This window comes from Tamandua tetradactyla, chromosome 14 (assembly GCF_023851605.1).
Source record: "Tamandua tetradactyla isolate mTamTet1 chromosome 14, mTamTet1.pri, whole genome shotgun sequence".
In the NCBI taxonomy this organism is placed as follows: domain Eukaryota; kingdom Metazoa; phylum Chordata; class Mammalia; order Pilosa; family Myrmecophagidae; genus Tamandua; species Tamandua tetradactyla.
Window position 1 is genome coordinate 68,254,990 of NC_135340.1, and position 19,886 is coordinate 68,274,875.

At 41.1% G+C, this 19,886-nt stretch overlaps 1 long non-coding RNA gene and 1 pseudogene across 3 annotated transcripts in view; one reads left to right on the forward strand and one right to left on the reverse strand.

Annotated features, from left to right (window-relative positions):
• LOC143655162 (uncharacterized) overlaps nucleotides 1-19,886 on the forward strand; it is a 603,365-nt gene that overhangs the window by 452,809 nt on the left and 130,670 nt on the right. The gene's annotated exons all lie outside the window — the stretch shown is intronic.
• On the reverse strand, nucleotides 1,689-2,799 carry LOC143655161 (protein lifeguard 2 pseudogene; annotated as a pseudogene).

The window sequence follows — 19,886 nt, forward strand, 5'->3', positions numbered from 1 at the left end:
AGCAGGCTGCTGCTGCTGCGCCTTTAGCTGGGATCTCCATTGTTCTCCAGGCCTTTGCTGACCATAAGCAATTCCTTCTTTCCTAATCTCAGGGGAAATGCTTCCTTCACAGTGGGGGCAGGGCCGTTTGCTTTGTGTGCTAGATAATCTTCCCCAGAATTGTTGGCATACACAACACACATACATAGAAAAAACTGACCCCTCTCTGTGTGTACAGATATACGTATCTCTATTTGGGTACACACACACATTTGTATACATGTTCATTTTATTATTAGCAAGTAACAATCACTTATCAGTCCTGCCTCACACCTAGACCATTGCTGCAAAATTTTTGTAGCCAAGATATTTGCAAATCACTTAATAATATCAATAAATGTAAATTCTCCGGGTTTCTTCTTGCCTTGGTTTTAAGTCACGACTCTTCTCAGATGTTTTAAACAGTGCAAAGTTCTCCTCCACCTTTAAGCTTCTGCAAGCCCCTGCACCCCTGCCCGCGCCTCAGGAAAACATTTTGGAAATGAATTAGAGAAGGAAGTAGATGCATGTGCCTGCCTGTGATGAATGATTAGGAATTGAGGAATTGATCATCTCAACTCAGCAGGGCTGCGCTCTACTTGGAAGCATCCCTTGGCTGAATAGCAGATAAAATTTACAGGATTTCCATGTCTGAACCTTTGCAATCACACTCTGTACTCCACTTTGATGGATTTAAAGCTGGTCATTATGTTACAGGGCAAGTTGTAGCAGAAATAAAAGCGGGTCATTTCAACCAAGCCATTTTAATCAGGAGAGCATGCTACTCTCTTATCATTAAAGCTTGCCACACGCCATAGAAAGGGATGGAAACATATTCTTGACTTTGAGGGCAGATTTCTTTTAGAAACGTTCAATTTTGTAGGGAGGTAGGGAAGAAGTAATCCAATAATATATTTTAAAAACATTTCTCTGCCTCAGTAAGCAGGGCGGATTTCCTAAGCCCCATTTGGAACTTTCTTCTTTCCCCTGAAATATTGAAGTAAATTGAGAAGACGACAAACAAACGACTGTGTTCTGTCGTTTCGGTTTTCCTCGGCGCTGAGACGCTCCCGGACTGCCGAGCACGCCGAGAGCTCCCTCTAGGCCTTGGCACATGACACAGCAGGAAGAAGCTGCGGCCGATCGATAACCGGCTGCGTCTGTCTGTGTCCAAGTCCACAAACAAAGCCCTTGCAGCCGCCGGCAACGTGCCCTTTTTCTATTCCCCGCGTCTGAGGATGGACTCGCCAGGGTCTCCATTAGCGGCAGAAATTTCGGATCGAGGCAGCTCTGGGTGCCTTTCTTTTTGTTCTTATGACAAAAATACTGTTGAAATTAAAATTAAAAATGCTGCCTCCCAGCGGTTCAGATTGGTGTCCCTATTATAAAGCCTTGGGCACATGTTCTGTGATTTGTCCTTTGCCCTCTGATGCTCTGGAATTTCCCTCGCTCTGTTTTTATCTGGGTGGAAGGGCTCCCCCTGGATATCTTCCTGGTGGGCAAGGGCCCTGCACAAAGGCTGGATGCCTCCTTAGCCTCGGTATCCAAGACCCAAGGAAGTCACCTGAGAGTAAGGAACAGGACACTGAATGTAGAGACCCAAGGCTCTGGTTTTATTCCTGGCTCTGTTCCTTAAAGCTGTGTGACTTTTTTTTTTTTTTTGGGTTGGCAGCTAGTTTTATATCTGGGCTTGCAGGAGCATGGGGGAGGGTCAGAGGCCAGGAAGGGAGCATTCTCTGGAGGAGGGCTGGGGGTGGGAGAGGTTCCTCATTCCCGGTTGGTGCCAAAAAGCTGCAGGAAGAAGGTGAAGATGTAGATGATGTCTAGATAAATGTTGAGGGCTCCAAAAATATACTCCTCCGGGCTCAGGGAGTGGCGCCGGTTACCCATCAGCAACTGGGTGTCGAATGCCAGGAACAACGTGAACACGCCTGCTCCCAGCACAGCGTGCACGGCGTGCAGCCAGGGCATGTATTGAAAGGGCAGGAGGATGGCGAGGATAAGCCCGCTGAAGAAAAGGGTCATGAGCAGCACGAAGAGCACACCCTGGCAGGAGGTGAAGTCAAACTTGGTCTGGAAGCTGAAGATGGTAACTGAAAGGCAGACCAGGGCCGTGATGCCCAGACACAGCAGCACAGATGTGGTGTTGAAGTCACTGGACAACATCCCAGTGAGGTAGGCCATGGGCAGGGTAAAGACAGTCAGGAGAATCAGGTTCCAGGGGAAATGTCTCCTGGGTCCAGAACAGCAGGCCAGGGTCAGGTATGTTGCAAAGAACACAGCGTAGGACGCCCAATACCAGCCTGGGTTGGCCTGGACATAGTCCTTGACAGGGTCACAGAAGGTAAAGAGAGCCACGATGTCCAAGGTCACGAGCAGCTGGATCAGCAGGATGGTGTAGACCTTTCTGATGAAGACTCGGCGAACTTTCTGGTCGTCCCAACTGAAGGTGGTGAAGAGTTGGTGGTCTCCAGTGGAGAAATCATTCTCATCATTGGAGCTGCCACTGGGGTCCACATAGGCCCAGCTGGGATGGAGAGGCACAGCCGTAGGGGCTGGGGGGAAGGCCCCTGCTTTCAGCCCCTCAGTGGAGGTGGCTTCCTCATAGGAGGGTGGGGCCGAGGGCACTGCTGGAGCTTCCTTCTTCTCGCCATTCGCCTGCTGCTGCCCCTCGGTCCCAGGGGCCTTGTTAGCCACGGAGAGCTTTCCCTGGGTCATCTTGCCGTCTCTCGGGGAGGAAGGGATCCCTGAGGCAGGGGCAGCCGCCTGGGTCACCGCAGCCTGCCTCAAAGCTGTGTGACTTTGTGTAAATCACTCCACCTCTCTGAGCTTCAGGCTGGTTCCTCTATCAAATGAAGAGACTTGATCAGAAATCTCCTTGGTTATGCCTGGTTATAGAGTCTGTCTTTATTTGAACTCAATACTGAAGATTTCTGTTTTATAGTTTGCCAATTAAGTCAAGGCAGCATAACACTTCACAGAATTCTTGACCGTCCAAATTGGTCAGAAGAACAGAATGTATTTGTTTTGGGGGGGCATGTCTACTGGCTGCAGCCAGCAAAACATCAACTCACCTGACACTGTGGCACTTTCACAACCAAAACGAAATTCTCATTTGATGTCAGTCACTCTTCAAAGGATGTCCGGTTGTCCAAATTGAACAACTTCCCCCCCCACTCTAGCTGTCACTTTCTGGCCACACTGATCAGCAGCTGCACTGATCAGAGTGGTGCTGCCCTCATCCCGTCTTTCATCCCGGCTGGCCGATGGCATGATCATTGGTGCCTAACTGGTCCTTCACCCACAGGGTCACAGGCTGGTAGCTTCCCTAGGCTGGCAGCACCAGGCAGTGCTTTTCTTTAAGTCTAGTTCATCTGCTTAGGCTTCTTTATAAAGCGACCGAGAAGGAAGTATCTGTTTTTTGTTTGTGAAAGCTGCTCTCATGTGGACAATTGAAGGAGAGGGGCTGTGTGCTTCTACCTGGGAGGAGATAACAGGGCACTCACCTGGGAGTTGTCTGTGAAGGGACTGAGGACACTGGCCATAGATGCTGGGATTTGGGTGCCAAGGTAAGAGCACATATAGGGGCTGCCTGACGCCCCAGCAACATGACCAGTTTGGGCTTTCAGTAGATCTGCATACCCACTTACTTATTCTAGAGTGGCGATCATCTACCTCTTTGCCAGTAATAACAATGGTAATACTGATCACTTTCCCTTTTTCTATTGAAACTCTTCCCTGCTGTTTTTTAGTCTCGGTGCCTGTTCCTAAGCTATTCCCTTTCCCTGGAAGGTCTCAGATCAAAAGCTTCCATTACAGCCATGTGTTCTAAGCGCTTGCATCATCCTCCGATATTGCAGTAACAGTTTTCTTATGTAATCAGGGCTGATATTCAGCTGATATGTGCTGATGTGACTCTGTAGTTAAAATATTGACTGTTTATGTGCCAATTGGTAAATAACTGCAGCCTGGACCCCAATATGCCCCCCTATTGCCTTTCTCCAGCTCTTTGCAAACCTCCCCAAGTCCTGACAACTCAGCTGTTAAGATCTGCCCAGCAGAGGAGAGGGCCCCTGGGACCCAAAACTGTGGCCAGCTTCTGATGATTGGTTGACGCCTGAATTTTTTAGGCTGTCAATTATTTTTACTATCACCCCAATTATTCTCATATTCCACCATTAAACTTTGAGTCTTCCTTCGTATCACCAGTGCCAAATACATATAGTTCCTGGAACATGCAGAAATGAAATACACGGTGGTGGATGGAATGGAATTTTGAAGAGTCTTTTTATGTGCCAGTCTCTAGAATAGATGAGCTGCATACGTGACAAGACGTTTATAGGGATATTAATTTCCATTTTTTTCTCATTGTTGGAGAAGTTTCAAGGAAGGGTATCACTCCACCCTCCTGTCCAGTGACTCAGTCTTGAGTTGCAGAAGTCAAGATTTTTCTTGCCAGTGATGTTGGATTTCCTTCAAAGAGATGAAGTTCCAAGAGATGGCTGGGAAAAAATGGTTTAGCAGGGGGGCAGGTATGTACATGTGTGTAAGCAGAAAGGACTCATGCCCTGCTCCCAGGTACTACTCTGGGTATGGCAGGCTTTCTAATGTGTGTACCACCTTGATGCTAGGAGATGGACAGAGGGTTGGTTGTTATTGAACTCTAAGAGCTGTGCTTTTTGTGGTGGGTAATCTGGGCATCCTCAGTTGGCACAGAGGAAGCAGAGCCTCCTGGCTTTAAATGTTCTACAAGGCCTTGGACATTGAACATCCCAGCACTCATGCTGTATGGGACAGGGTTTAAGGCTCTCCCCTGTTCTCTGATGTCACAAAAGCCTCACATTCTTCCCTAATCCCATAGAGGGGTCAAGGAAAGAACAAGGGTAATGATTAAGGTTCAATTTCTCTCCACCCAAGAATGTAGGAGCTTAGAGGTGATTCCGAGGTTTGATTTAAAAAAAATAAAGCAATATGATTACCAGTATGGTGAATTCACACCAGCAACCCATGAATTATTTCAATAAATTAGTGATTACGCTTGAAATCTATAGCTCACTTGCATCCATTTTGTCTTATGGGTACAATCTTCACCCTTTATGGCAAGAGTTTTGGTCCAGTATATCTTTGGGGGTAAATCTTAGATCCATGGGCTCAATACTTTTAAACTGTCTTGTGGTTCTGTATTTTTATGTTTTTAAAAAGTTTTTATGTTTTTTTAAAAGCAAATTATTGTAAAGCCTTAATTAACATCAGTTGTAACAGATGTCACATAATATTTGATCATTAAACTTTATTTAAAAGCAGCAATTTCTTAGCCATTTCTAGAGTCACATGCTTAGGAAAAAATTATTTAAGTGTATCATAGAAGCAAAATAAGTCTTTTCAGGACTCCACATCAGCTAAATAGACAATCCTCCTGGCTTTTGTTTGGCTCAATTTGACTCAACATATAAGCATAGCTATAATTGTGAGGGAAATTATGTGTGGCTGTGAGTATCATGCTTTTAGAATGATTTTTTTGGGAATTAATATTTGGGAATTAAAATGGTCAATTTGGAATAGCTACAAAGTTATAAGATATTGTCTCAAATTCAGCAAGAATAGCAGCTTTATATATAACTTCACTGAACCCTCACAACAACCCTGAGAAATAATTGTTGCAAGTAATATTATACCCATTATTCAGATAAGGAAACAGATTTAGGTGGGTTAAGTTATTTCAGATAATGACACAGAGCTGGAGAGTTGTGAGGCTGGAACAAAGTGTGGGCCTCCTTTTTCTCTCTCTGGTGCATTGTTACTACGGCAGACACGTTATATGGAAGCTACTGTTCATGTCTGGCTTGGCAGACACATTGGTACCAATTCGAGGGCCATTCAAGCCATAGAGCGCCTGTCCCAGGCATAGGTTTAGGAGGGCAGCAATGTGGGGATGTAAATCTTTTAGATCTCATTTGAAATAGGAGCTGAGCAGTTCCCAGAACACAGCTGGGCCAAGCATGCATAAAACTGAAGCAAACCCTCCTTTTCGAAATGGGTTCTTTTGCTTCTGGTGAATATCTCATTTCTGTTGCCCACATATTTCTCCATTTTTCTTGGGCTTGAGCCATTTCTTCAGACTCTCCACAGAAGGTAAGTGAAAACTTGAACTCTAGAGGAAGAAGGAAGAGCTCATGTGTGGTCCCTTTTAGATGTAGAAGACAAGGGGAATAGATAGGGCACATTAGAGTGCAGGGTCGAGGCAGGGGTCCTACAGAATGCGGGAAGAGTGGTTGCCTGCTCCCCCTGCCTACTCCTTGTGCTTGTGCTCTGTGTCGAAGAGGAACACAGCACTGCCACCTCCCAGCTACCAGCCCTGATGACTCCGAAGGGAGACTGAAGGCTCATTGCGCACAGCTAATGCAGCTAAACATGACCATGGCTGTTCCTAATGAGTCTTTGGCTTCTGGTTTTATCTACATAGAAACTTTGGGTTGTGATTTTATCAACATAGAAACACAGCTGTGTCTCATTTTTTTCACCTGTAAAATGAGGATAGTAGTGACTCCCTCACAGAGTTGTCGGGAAGGATGAGTGAGAGAATGTATGCAAAGTACTAGGAATTGTTTCACCAGAAAGTGCTCATCCAAGGTAGACTCCCGTCATCATCATTGCAAGATCTCAGGTTTGCCATGGAATGAAATGGAGACTAGGAGACTAGGAGAGGTGTAGGGCACCCCTAGGTTATGGTCTGGTGATTACCAAAAATAAAAAAGGAAAAAAAAAAGTAGAAAAGAAGGAAGGGAAGAAAGAAGGAAGAAAAAACAGCCACAAACCATTTTCTAATCCACCCTTTCCTATAAATAGAGAGATATAGATATAAAGATATTGATAAATATTGATAATTTAATGCTGAGTCTGTCCCTTTTACACTAGCTGGTGCTTTAGGCTTTTATGATCCCCACAGGAAATATGGTGGTGGGAATGGTTCTGTGATTCTATTTGACTTGGGCATGAGTTAGAATTTGCTGGGAGGGAAACTCCCTCCTTCATTGCAAATTTTGTCAGGTCAGATATCCAAAGGCATCCCTGGAGACCATAAATATGTTCTTTATCAGATTTGTGAAGCTCCTTTAGAATTCACAAAGCTCTCTATGAAATAAGCAGGGTAGCACTGTCTCTATCTCCATTTTATGCATGAGAAAACTGATGCTTAGGAAAAATTAAGAATGTGAAGGACTGCAGCAAGTTGCCTAACATGTGGTAGAGACTGCTTTTCTTTGTAGTCATTCTCGCAGAGGAATAGTGGAGCCAGAATTCATCCTTGAGTCCGGTGGCTCCTGTCCTTGCTCTGTCCCCCGCACAGTTGCCTCTCCAGAGGTCTTAACTTTGAATTGGGAGAACATGTTTTTTGAACAGGTGAAGCATTGAGAGGTAAGTCCCTTCTGGTGGCCTGGGTAGGTTTGAATCCTTCCCGGGATTGCTTGCCCAAAGACCAAGTGGCCTGTAGAATGTAGCATCTTGGGTCCCCACCAGAACATTGTTGTCTTTTCTGTGTCCCATGTCTTTTCTGAGTTTGAAATTGCCACGTGGTTCAGGAGCTGACAGCTCAGAAACTCGGCAGAAATACCTTTCATGTGAGTGTAACGTGGTCAGTCTTGTAATCTGCTGTGCGCTAGAGGCTGCCCCAAGCCGGTGAGCTGGGTCACTCTGACTTGGCTGAATTTTTGACTCAGTTGCTAGAGCTGCCACAACAAACTACCACTGGCTGGCTTAAGATAATGGAAATGTATTGACTCTCGGCTTTGGAGGTAGGCTAGAAGTCTGACATCAAGGTGTCAGAAAGGTCAGATTCTCTAAGAAGTCTGTAGGCAAGAATCTTTTCCATCAATTTGTGGGCTGCAACCTCTGCCCAGTTGTCACATGGCATTCTCACCTTCTGTCTATCTGTGTCCAAATTTCTCATTCTTATAAGGACAACAGTCGTACTGGATTAGGGTCCACCCTAATCTAGTTTGGCATTATTTTAACCAATCCTAGCTCCAAAGACCCTATTTCTAAATTCAGTCACATTCTGAGGTACTAGGAGTTAGGACTGTAAATGCCTTTTGGGGGGAACAGTCCAACCCATATCAGTATACAGTGCAAATCAGTAGGGCTTCCCCAGCAGATAAGGCTCTTATTTATTCTCGTTACTTATTCTCCTTCACCCTCCACTAATGAATTGGATCCAGGAATTATGGTTCTTCTGCCCACATTGAGAATTTCATCAGCAAAAGAAAAAACACCGTGGGACAGCATAAATTTTAGACAGTCATGTTTATTTTGCTCCGACTAATTCTAGATGCTTCCCTGCTCTTGGAGGTGTGCTGCTGAGAAAGGATTACCTAATAATAGACTTGTTCTTGGAAACCAACTTAAAATTTCTTTTGTACTTCCTTTTGCACAGATTGGATTTCTTACAGCCAGGCAATTTTCCAGACAAGGCTGGTCTCCCTCTCCTCCTCAACCTGTAGCCCCCTTATCCAGAACTGCTTCCGTTCTCCACATCCCTCTGGCTTCTGTCCTCCAGATTGTTTCAGGGACAAATAATCATTCGGATAAGAAGCCTTTAAGATAATTGAGGAGAAAGAGGGCATGGGTTCCTTTACTCGCCTTTCATGGATTCATAAACAGTGCTGAGGGCTAATTCTACCCTAGTTCTAAAAGCCATTGCTTTCCCTTTTAACTTTTAAAAGAGTGATGGGATTCATAGACTTTTCTCTTTGCAGCATAACATTCATTTATTTATTCATTAGTACATACATTAAACATTCAAATATATATAGTTTTATTTTTTTTGAGCAACTACTTTGTACTAGGCTTGAGAGCCACAAAACTGACCAAAGCTAAATTCGTAGGTTAAAGAAACTCACTCCCCATAATGCATTGGATTCCACACTTCTCTTCATTGTAAAGAGGAACAATTTTAAGAATCTCTTTTCCTCTTCTTAGGCCCTTATCCCCCAATTCTCAGTTCTTCCTATCTCACACAGCTGGATCATATCCAGTCTCCAAGACTACATTCTTCATTGCGTTTCTTCCGTGAAACTTTTCATGATCCGTCTCACTCCCTTCTCTAAATACCTATATCACTTTTCTTTGCCTGGCTTTTATTTCTACATATAGCATATAGTTGTTTATATATATGTCAATACCCTGATGTACAGTGGGGTTTATACATAATAGGTGCTCCATAAATGTTTGTTGAATGTTGGACAAATGAATGATATTTCTATCTTCTGTCTCTTTAAAAAGCTGCTTCCAGCTGAAGTGAGGTCGAATGGCTGTCAGAGAAAGGTTATTTCAAGGCTAGTGAAACAAAAATCTCGGAAATGATAGCATCATGTCCCTTTGGGACTGTGTTGCCAATCCTAGGAACAAAAATAACAGCAGCATGTTGCATCATGGAGCCTGGGAAGAGGAAAGGAGTGGGAAAGTGGGGAACTTTTTTCCTTCAATGTACAGAATGACTTGCCCATCTCCCCTGGGGAAGTGAATTGGGTCCATATATATGATTAAATTCCAATTAACCAAGCAGAGGATATAGTCTTCTGGTAAACAGTTAAGCCAAAAATCCCTTTTTATTTCATTTCCTGTTGGAAAGTTTGCTAAAGGACCCTCTGTCATGGCTCATGTAATACATTAGGGGGCAATGCTGTTAACTGAGGTCTCAGTACATTTGCTCATCATTTTACACTTTTATTATGATGGTGCTTTATCATGGACACAGATATAAAAGGTATAGAGATTGAGTTTCATTTATATTGACCCCAGGCTAAATCCCTTCTTTTTTTTTTTAATGAAATTCCCTGTTATCATCTTATTTCATGTGAGTATGACTTGCCGGATGAATGTTTGGTATTAGAGAGAACTGGGTCTAAGGCTCATCTCTTCCCTTTCTCTGAGGTCTTGGATATCTTTCAGAGCCAGTTTCCTCATCTGCAAATGGGAATAATAATAACAGCATTTTTCTCTAGAGGTTGTTGTGTAGATTAGATGCAAAGCTTGTAGTACAGCCTGGCAGGTCATAGACATTAGCTATGATAATGCTGATGATACTGAGAATGTAGTAAAAAAAAAAGCAAAATAGTAAAAAAAAAAAAAAAAATCTAGCTGGTTTAGGACCCTAGTTAGATGGGTTATGGTCAGTATGGGTTGTATTTGTAGCAGCCCTGGGAACTTTCCATGGACTGGGTTATATTTTATTGATAAGATCCCGTCTTCTATAGAATCCTAGACAAATAGATAATTTATGAGAAAAATCATATTTTTCTTCATCACTCAGGTTAAGATTTAGTCTTCTTACTCATCACAGTAGGCCTCTGTTGTATCTTTTATCATTGTAGAAATGGAGGGTTTGCATTTCCATATTGCATTTCATCTAGGCATCCTTGTCACTGCATAGATGCATTAATGCACTAAACCTTACCACTCTGTAGATAGTGACATAGCGTTTCTGGCTAATGAAGTCTCTGGTTAATAGGCAGCATACATGCATCTCACATTTGTGACCAATTTGGGAAAATGTTTAAGGATAGCGAAATTTATGATATATGGGAATACTGATGAACACTATATGGTACTGCTTTACTGATTCAGAAGGACATCAGGGTTATGCTGCAGGGTCATAATTCTGAGCAACAGTCACAACTACAGTAGAAATATGTGGATGATGGCAAATAGAAAATTCCCATTAACTAAAATGCCAGACTGGAAAGGAATAACTATTCTTTTTTTATTTACACCTTAATAAATAAGTGAATTGGGATGGCAATTAGGCTCACCCTTTTTTCTTTCTATTCTGTAATTCCGTCCTTGGGCAAGGGTTGAGGATGCTCTATCAGAGACCAGGACGGATTCTCATAGTGATATGACTTCCAGGCCACACTTCTTTCCCTTTCCTCCACATGATCTCCAGAGATGATACATTCATCCCAGAGCAAAAACGTTGTCACTATCTACAGAGTGGTAAGGTTTAGTGCATTAATGCATATATGCAGTGACAAGGATGCCTAGATGAAATGCAATATGGAAATGCAAAGCGATACTATTTCAAGGGATTTCCCTTCCCCTCCCTTTTTAGATTACTTTATACCTATTGGTCAAGCCCTGCTGGGACCATTATAGTAAAAATCCTATGGTGTTTCTATTTTAAATCTCTCTTTTCAAGTACTTTTGACATATAGCTTATGTTTTCAAGTCAGAGGGGATTTTATCTTAAGCGAAATATGAGTAAAAATAAATCCAATTTCACATCTTTTACTTAGGGAAATAAAATAAAATAAATTAGTAATTTCAGACAGTATTTTGTACTTATATAACTTTAAAATGAGTTTTTCTTTCTTTTTTTAAATGAAATTTTATTGATTTCAGATTATCACACATTAATATTAGGATTTGGGGCCTAAAAGCAAGGTGGGAATTGGTTATTCAGAGGGGGAAGCAAAGTTAATAGAAATAATCAGTTTGGAATCATTAATATTGAAGTGGTTCGTATTTGTCACAGTGATACTATGTTGCAAACTTCTTAATATTGTTTCTTAGTATTAGCTTCATTAATTATATAGGTTCTTGTTTATCGTTTTCCTTATGGCTATTTCACATCTTCTTATTTTAACTTCTTATTATTGAGGGTATTGGCCTATGCTAAATAGTCCCAGCATAAATATAGAGATGTGGAAAATTTTAGTTTGCATTTAACCTACCCCAGAAGAAAGATAGAATATTCTCTTAAGATATTCTTCACAAAATGAGGTCCCAAATTTTCCTTCAGAAATGCGCAGGAAATACGAAATAAGTTTGTGAGAATCTAAAGGCAGGATTTCTTCTAAAAATGTCCAGAATCTCCATGCCGTGAGAGCCCTTCAATTCAGATAAATGGCCGATGGGGCATGGAGGGCTTGCAAACTAACTGGACTAGTAATAATTTGCTTATGTTTCTAACACCTTTGCCCCAAGTAATCCACAGAGCTGAACTGACACCACCTTTTAAATATAGGAGAAATGAACTCATTAAATTTTAATCGTCAACACACTGCATCTAATTATAATGGGTCTTGTCTTAACTCATAACTGCTGTATAACATATTCAGTGATTTTGGTATTCCTTTCTATTTTAAAAAACCAGTTTTTAATAAAAGCAAAGTTGCAAACTCCCATGGACAAGGGGAGTGAGCAGCCCTTAATTTTCAAATCATGGTCCCATTAAGAGTATGTGCATATGTGCATGCAAAATTTGTTATTCTAAGGAGAAAGGCAAGACATTTATAATTAGTCAGCCCCTGGGCCTTGAGGGTGTCCTAATAAAAAAAAAAAAGCCATACGTTGCTGTGCTTCCCAGCTCTTCATTTCTTTGTTCTATCTCCCTGTTCTTAATAACACCCTGCAGCAAAAAAATGTTTGTGAAGCTAAGAGCTGTCCAGATAAGAGAAAAGGTCATGATCCCCCTCCTGCGCTCATCAGCAAACGAACACCAATCTGAGAGTAAGAGGATGCCTGTCAATATCGAGTGGGCAGGCAGCAGCGCACCGTCAGACTGGAGGAGCGAATGCTCACACAGTTGTCCTGGGCTCCAGCCTTAACCAAAAATCAATAATCAACAAAGTATTACAATATGAAGTGACTGAGTCACGGGGGGCAGGGGTGGAGGGAGAGAACATACGTGTAAACCTTTATAAATGTTAAAAATAAGGAATGGGGGATATTTCTTGCCAGCTTTGGATTTCTTAGATGTGCGCCCTGTAGAAGTGTGAGTAGAGTTGGAGAGTCTAAGGCAGGCCCCATTTTTATTAATGTACAGTGTGTGGGGCAGCTTTCTTAAGTAGATTTCTCACCTTGATGAATGGAGGATGTGAAGCTGTCTGTTTGATTTCAGGCCCGAATACTATTAATGCATGTATATTTTATCAACATTGCCTTAGATAACTGCATCAATAGCGACTGTCATAGGGTGAAGAACATTTTTATGATGTTGGGGGGGGGGAGATCCTTGTGGACTAGATTTCTTGAGAATTGAGTGAAGAGTTAGTTTTGTTTTGTTTTTTAAATCAGTATTAGCTTAAACAAATCTTCATTTCCTTTCTTCCTCTGGAGCAATTTGCTTCAATGTATTAATCATGTAATGAGAAAACCCTCTTCTTCCAGGAAGACTTCTTAGATCTAATAGCGGTAAGAGCAGGCTTTCCCCTTCTTCAGGTCTAATGATCAATTGCCCTCAGACAGCAGGGATTACTCTAATAGTCAAATTGAATAATAATGGATAACTATGCAGAATTTATTTATTTGTGTATGTTTATAGGTTGCTTCCGATAGGTGTATCTGTCACAACTCTGTTTTATAACTTTTTAATAATAATTCTTTTTGGGGAAAACTGCAACAATACAATCATAAACCATGTTGTTAGCTTAAATGCTCTTTGGCAATAATGAGTGTTTTATCTTGGCTTTGCTTACATTTTCCTTTAAAACTGGAAATGTATTTTGTTCTTTCTAAGAATCCTCTTGGTATTGTTCTTTTCTATTTTGTCTTTCTGTCTGTCTATCCATCTATCTATCTATCACCTACCTATGTATCTATCACCTATCTATGTATCTATCACCTATCTATGTGTCTATCTATTATCTATCTAACCATCTATCTGTTTTTAGTTCCATTTTCTTGTGCTTCTGGAAACCAGACTGAGAAGTTCCATGTTGTGGTCTCTTCCCTGACACTTGTCTTATAAGCAAATCCTAGCCTCCACCTAACACCCAGTCCTAGATACAAATCTAAAAGTATTGAATGCAATTTACTATTCAGATTCTGCAAGTCTCTGTCAGACATCTTAGCTGAGCCTGAAAAACAGAACTGAAAGAAAGTAGTTTCCTTTTCTTTATGATTTGTCATGCTTGACCGTTCATGGAATTTAGTCAGTTCATGGCAAATCCAACCTTGAAATTCTCTCCTAATTGCCATCTCTCTTATAGCTGAAGACATCTCGCACTTCCTTTGGTGACCTCCCAACCCCTAACACAGGCATACACAAACACATGCATGGACAACAAAAATGCCTCCGAAACACCTATATCAAAAACATACTTGGGGCGGGCCACGGTGGCTCAGCAGGCAGAGTTCCCGCCTGCCGTTCCTGGTGCCTGTTCATGCAAACCAAAGTCAGAACCAAAACATACTTGCAGAGTAAATTTAAAAAATCAAGACATAAAGAATTTATCTACTGGAAATGGCTGTTCTTATTCTGTGCTTATTTCTCCCCACAATTTTCAAAATAAATTCAGAGGAAGAAATGACAATGAATTGTAATGAATGTGATTTGCTATGAAGGTGCATGAAAAATAGGTGCGAAGTGAGGGGATAGGGAGTGAAGACCAACTAAACCAAAACCCGAAGGAGTGAGGGAGCTGGAGTGCCTAGGGATCTTTCCGGGTTGCTCCCTAGTACTCTTTGAAGTGTGTATACTGCACTGATGTGTGGGTGCCTGGAGTGCAGCTGGGATGTCACAATCATTCTCTCTCTCTCTCTGATGCTAGGGCAGAGGCAAGGTAGAAATCGTTGCAGCTCTCATAATTTGGACCAGGACGTTTACTAGAAATTTTGCTGTGATTCACAGGAGAAGTAAAGGATGCGATCTAAGAACACTGGATGCAACTAAATATTCAAGTTTGAGAGTTCATACATTTGAAAACACATTGCATAAGAAAACAAGAGTGGCTTTATCTTCATTGTACAGTAAACAGACTTTCTTTACATTGTGGAGCCTAGTTTCTTAGGCTATACTTCAGGATCTCATGTCTTTCTCATGTCTGGGGATAATCCCCCTGGTGGGTATGTGGAAGGGATCTGCTGCAGCCTGGGGCACCCCCGTGAGTGTCAGAGAAGCAGCAGGAGTGAGAGTGCTGGGAATGAGGTTCTCTTTCGATGAAGACTTGTTTAAGTCGCCATCTGGAGAAAGCTTTTACAGAAAAATTCAGGTCAACCTGTACCCGGTCAGCTTCCATGCCTTGAAGAATAAGAACACACCATTCCCATTCAGCACATAATACAATGCTCTTCACACAGAAATAAATCAATAAATGCTGTTGACCAGTGACTGACTTTACTTAATGTCTACCCTTTGCGTGCCTCAGACTGCTTTGACAGTTTTCATTCACTGATTTTTTTTTTTTTGAGCAACCCACCCTGAAGTTCAAAACATTCCCCCTCTACCCAAATATTGAGCAAACAAGGCAGAGTCAGAAGACTGGGTGCTCTTCTAGTCCAAAAACAATGGCCAGGTCACATCACCTTTATGAACCACAGTTTCTTCCCTGTGAAACAATATATTTCAACCAAGGGACTTCAAAGACGAAGGTTTCTCCCAGTTCTAAAATAAAGCCTTGAGACCCAGTGCCCATGTGGGTATTGCAAAAAAGCAACAACGTCCCTATCCTTCTGTAATGTTATTGCAATGCTGTCATTGTCATCATCAAATCCAACATTGACTGTGCTAAGCACCTTACATATGTGATCTCATTTAATCTTCACACTGAGCATGTGAGGTGGGTGCCCTTCTATTGTACAGAGGAGGAAGGAGGCATAGAGAAGCTAAGTGATGTGCCTAAGATCATACAACAAGGAGTGGTGGGCCATTCATTACTGCCTATTCAGTTAGATGGCAAATGCTCTTAGGAGTCATTTTCTTTCTTTTTTGTATCCTCCTGCAGTCCCACTTTTCTGCCACCAGCACACATTCACATCCACGTGCACACGTCATACCATGCAGCCTTGTCCACAGGAGATCTTCAGTACATTTTGGGTGTTTGCACTGATCAAACTTGAAATATAAAATCAAATTCAATCTACCAATTTATAGGAACAGTGAATTCAATCGGCTTCAAAATTAGTTTATCCTAAGATATAACCCATACCAAAAATTTTCTTCTTTTTCTTACAAAACACAGATCTAGTGTCTGAGTTTTTATAGGTGACAAGGTCCCAGGTTATATAAGTGAATGGTGTTATATAACTGACAAGGTTGATTTTCATGTGAGACAAGTAGAATCAGTACCATTACTTTATAGTCACGCCTCATGTTTTCCTAAATTACTGAACCAGAAGAAGATGAGAACATCAAATCATTCTCTAAACGGAACCTCATCTGCGTCGATATTTTATTTTGGTGAAGTCTCTGTAAGTATTGATTCATGGATTGATGGACTTATTTGAATCTGAGTCCTCACCTACCTTGTTAGGATGTACTACTTTATTAAATTTTGGGGGGAGCAGAGGAGCCTTATTTTTTTTTTAAACTAATATAATTGATTGTCAGAAAAGAAGACTCTTGGAAGCAGGGCTCTTTTTTCCTTTTTAGATTCAAACATGACTTATATGTTCCTTCCTCTATTCCAATGCTCAATCAAACAGATAAGAAAATGGGTCCCCGAGTATTTGCTTTTTATTACTAACCCCACACGCTGTATCAGTTGCCTTTTGATTTACATTTACATCAAAGCTAAGTCTTCTGGCCTCTTCTGCTCAGATGAGTGTTCGGTGTGGGATCAGCGGTGTGGATGGAATTGACCTTTCGTGACCTCCTTTCCCTAACATAAACCTTGGAAAATGAAAATCAGAAGAAAACTGAGCAGGCCATTCTAGCTCTCGGTAATCATGCAAAGCTAAAGCCTCTTGCTCACTACTTGAGGAAATTAGACTCTGACGTACTGGGAGCCACATTGTTAGAAACACTGATTTCGGGGGGAGCAAACAAAGAAATTTGGATGATCAGTGCCTTTGAGCCTCACCTCCTGGGTGCCTGAGCACTACAGCCTGAAGCAAAGAAGATGGAGAGAGCAAGCAGTTGCAGAGGCCAGGACTGATTCTCCCTCTGATATAAAATATATCAGCTGGGCCAATAAGAGTGGGTCGGTCTTCTCCCTTCTTTCCAAAGCAAAGTGGGAGGTGGCAGGGCTCAAAGGAGGCCGAGGGAGATGGGCACGCACCCTTCCCAGTCCCCATCAATTGTTGGAGTCCTATTTTTTGATGTTCTATTCTTCGAAGCATAATATATTTTTTTATTCTTCAGAGAAGGCCTACCTGGAAGAGCTGACTTCTGAAAAACTGCCCCATCAGCAAATCGGCAAGCTTATTACCTTGTTAATTAGGGTCACTGCTCACTAATAATTTAGCCAATAACATGGTATTTTTTTAACAAGGCATTTACTGCATTTATTATTTCTTTTGGCTAGAGCTATAATAAATAAAGTGAAATATATGAATTTATGAAGCTTTTATCTAATATAAATGCAGTTGCCATGGTCCTAAATTTTCCGCAAGTCTTTCTATTCATCTTCTTTACTGTAGTGTTTTCCCAACTCTGTGATACAAGCTTTCCTTGACCCAATTAACTTCATCTGTAGCGCTACGTATCTTATATGACTGTTCTAAGGATTAAGGAGATAATATATAGGAAATTAATGCAAATTGAAATATGAACACAATGAGTTTAAGTATTTAAAAACAAAAACAAATTTAAAAAGAGGCTTGCTATGATGAATTAGTTTTGCAATGTTAGAACAATTGTTATGTTTACTTTATGTTTTATTTTATGTTATATTTTATCTCTTGGTAGATGACAGATATGTATATATATGTAGACAGAGATATATGATCCAGGATTCTATAAACAATTGACATGCCTCTTTAGTCTCCTTTAATACAGAAAACCCCGTCTGCCTTTTTTTCTCTGACATTTTTAAAGAGTTGAGGCTAATTTTCCTGTAGATTGTCCCATGAAAGTCAAATGTATAAGAAGGTATACGCAGAGATTTTCCCTCATTTCCATCTCTATTCCTTTCCAGCATGTTCCCATGTGTTACCCGTAAGTAACCATTTTCGTTATTTTCCAATGTACTTTACCCTTTTCTCTTTGCAAAATTAAGAATAGTTATGAAGATATAAACAGAAGATTAATAGATACAAATTCCTCTTCTTATACTGCTTTGCACTTTGCTTTTTTGTTTAACAATGTATCCATATCAGTTTACAAAGATCTTCCCTCATTTTGTATGGCTGCTTAGTACGCTGCTGTGTAGAATCACATAGTTTATTCAACTAGATTCTAGAGGCAGATATGTAGGTCACTTTTTTTTGCTATTAAAGCAATGCTGTGATAGATAGGCTTATGTTGTTTTGGAAGCAGATCTTCAGGGTAAACTCCTTTTTTTGAGGCATATTCATAGTTTTCCATCAAGATGCTATTTGTATGCATCACAGTATTTTTTACAAACTGTAGATACTGCTGGCAATGAGTATATCGAAATAGCAGAAATCATAGTCACTTATAATGTATAAGGCTATATCCTAGGGTTTTCATTTATATTATTTCTGATAACATATTATAATTATGTTATTTTGTTAGGCCACCACCCAAGCACAAATAAAGGGTGTACCTTGCCCTATTTTTTTCAGCTTTTCTGTTAGTTTGGTATATGTCAAATAATGGGGAGAAATGTCAATACTTTTAATATGCATAAAACACATAGTGGTCACTATTTAGAAACAATATATAACCCAGGTCAACACAAACATAAGGCTCTTACCAAGAAAAATCCAAGGACTTTGCCTCAGTGCAGACATTTAATATCAAATTGTCCACTGAGAATTTCCTTAAAGATCTATAGGGGTACTTTATATTTTCTTCAATTTTATGAGAAGCCAGGAAGCTAGAAATGCTTTGCAGTCACCTTGCCCTTTTTATAGAGTCATCTTACATTGTTTGTAAGTGGTTGGTTCAAAACATTAGGAGTAACAAATTTATCCTGAATGCCATTCTTCCTGGAAAATTGTATTTATATCCAGGGCTTGGCTTTGGGCATTTTGCTGGTGCTCCGCACCTGTCTACTTTGCAAGGATCCAGAGGGTCCAGATGGGATGATGGTGACAAGCACTGCTTGACTTTTGGCCATGGGTCCTGCTCTGACTCTGACCCTATTTCTCACCTTGTCCCTTCTCAGACTCCAAGTCTTCTCTATTGTTCACTCCCAAAGAGTGTGTCTGCTTTGGAGCAGGAGGCTACAGTTGCCACAGGAAGTGGAGATGTTAGAGGCTACAGACAGCAGATTGGAAGTTAGTACCTCTATTGAGTTAGTACCTCACTCAAACTTCGCTAACTCTTCCTCCCCTCTGTCTGTTAGTCCCCAGGATCCTGTCTAGGAACAAAATCTTTACTCTTATCTCATATTCTCCCAAACTTCTCATCTATGCGTGTGACTTCTGATTGTTTCCTGAGGCTAAGTCTTTCCGGTGTGAAATACCAAAAAGGGATCCTCTTTATGCTGTTTTCCCTCCCTTGAGGCAATGCATGCAGACTCTCTGACTGATGGGCAAAAAGATAAAGGTGAATTCATGTCTGTTAAAATTTCTGTTAATATTAGGCTTTTCATCATGCTCCAATGCCCTGATCCTTCTGTTCCATTATCCTCACTTGTTTCGCCTCCGAACTCTGGCTAGATAAACATCATCTATGAAAATCATGTATGATCTTAATTTCAGCATTATTATCTACTGTAGGGCTATTGAACAGTAGATTTATGTAAGAGTTTTCTAAGCCTCTAATGTCCATCATTCATCTCTTCCCCTTGTTCATTCCTCATCTCAAAGCCCAAAGCGTGAGCTTTGGAAATATATGGAGTTTGTTTTAATCCTGGTTCTGCCCGAGAAATAGGACTACACACTCACTTCCAATATCTGTAAAATGGGGATAACAATATCTATCTAATAGATTTGTGATTAGGATTCAATGATTCAATAAATATATATATGCATACCTAGCATAGTTTAGCTGATCAGAACCTCCTTGTTTCTACTGTCTTGCC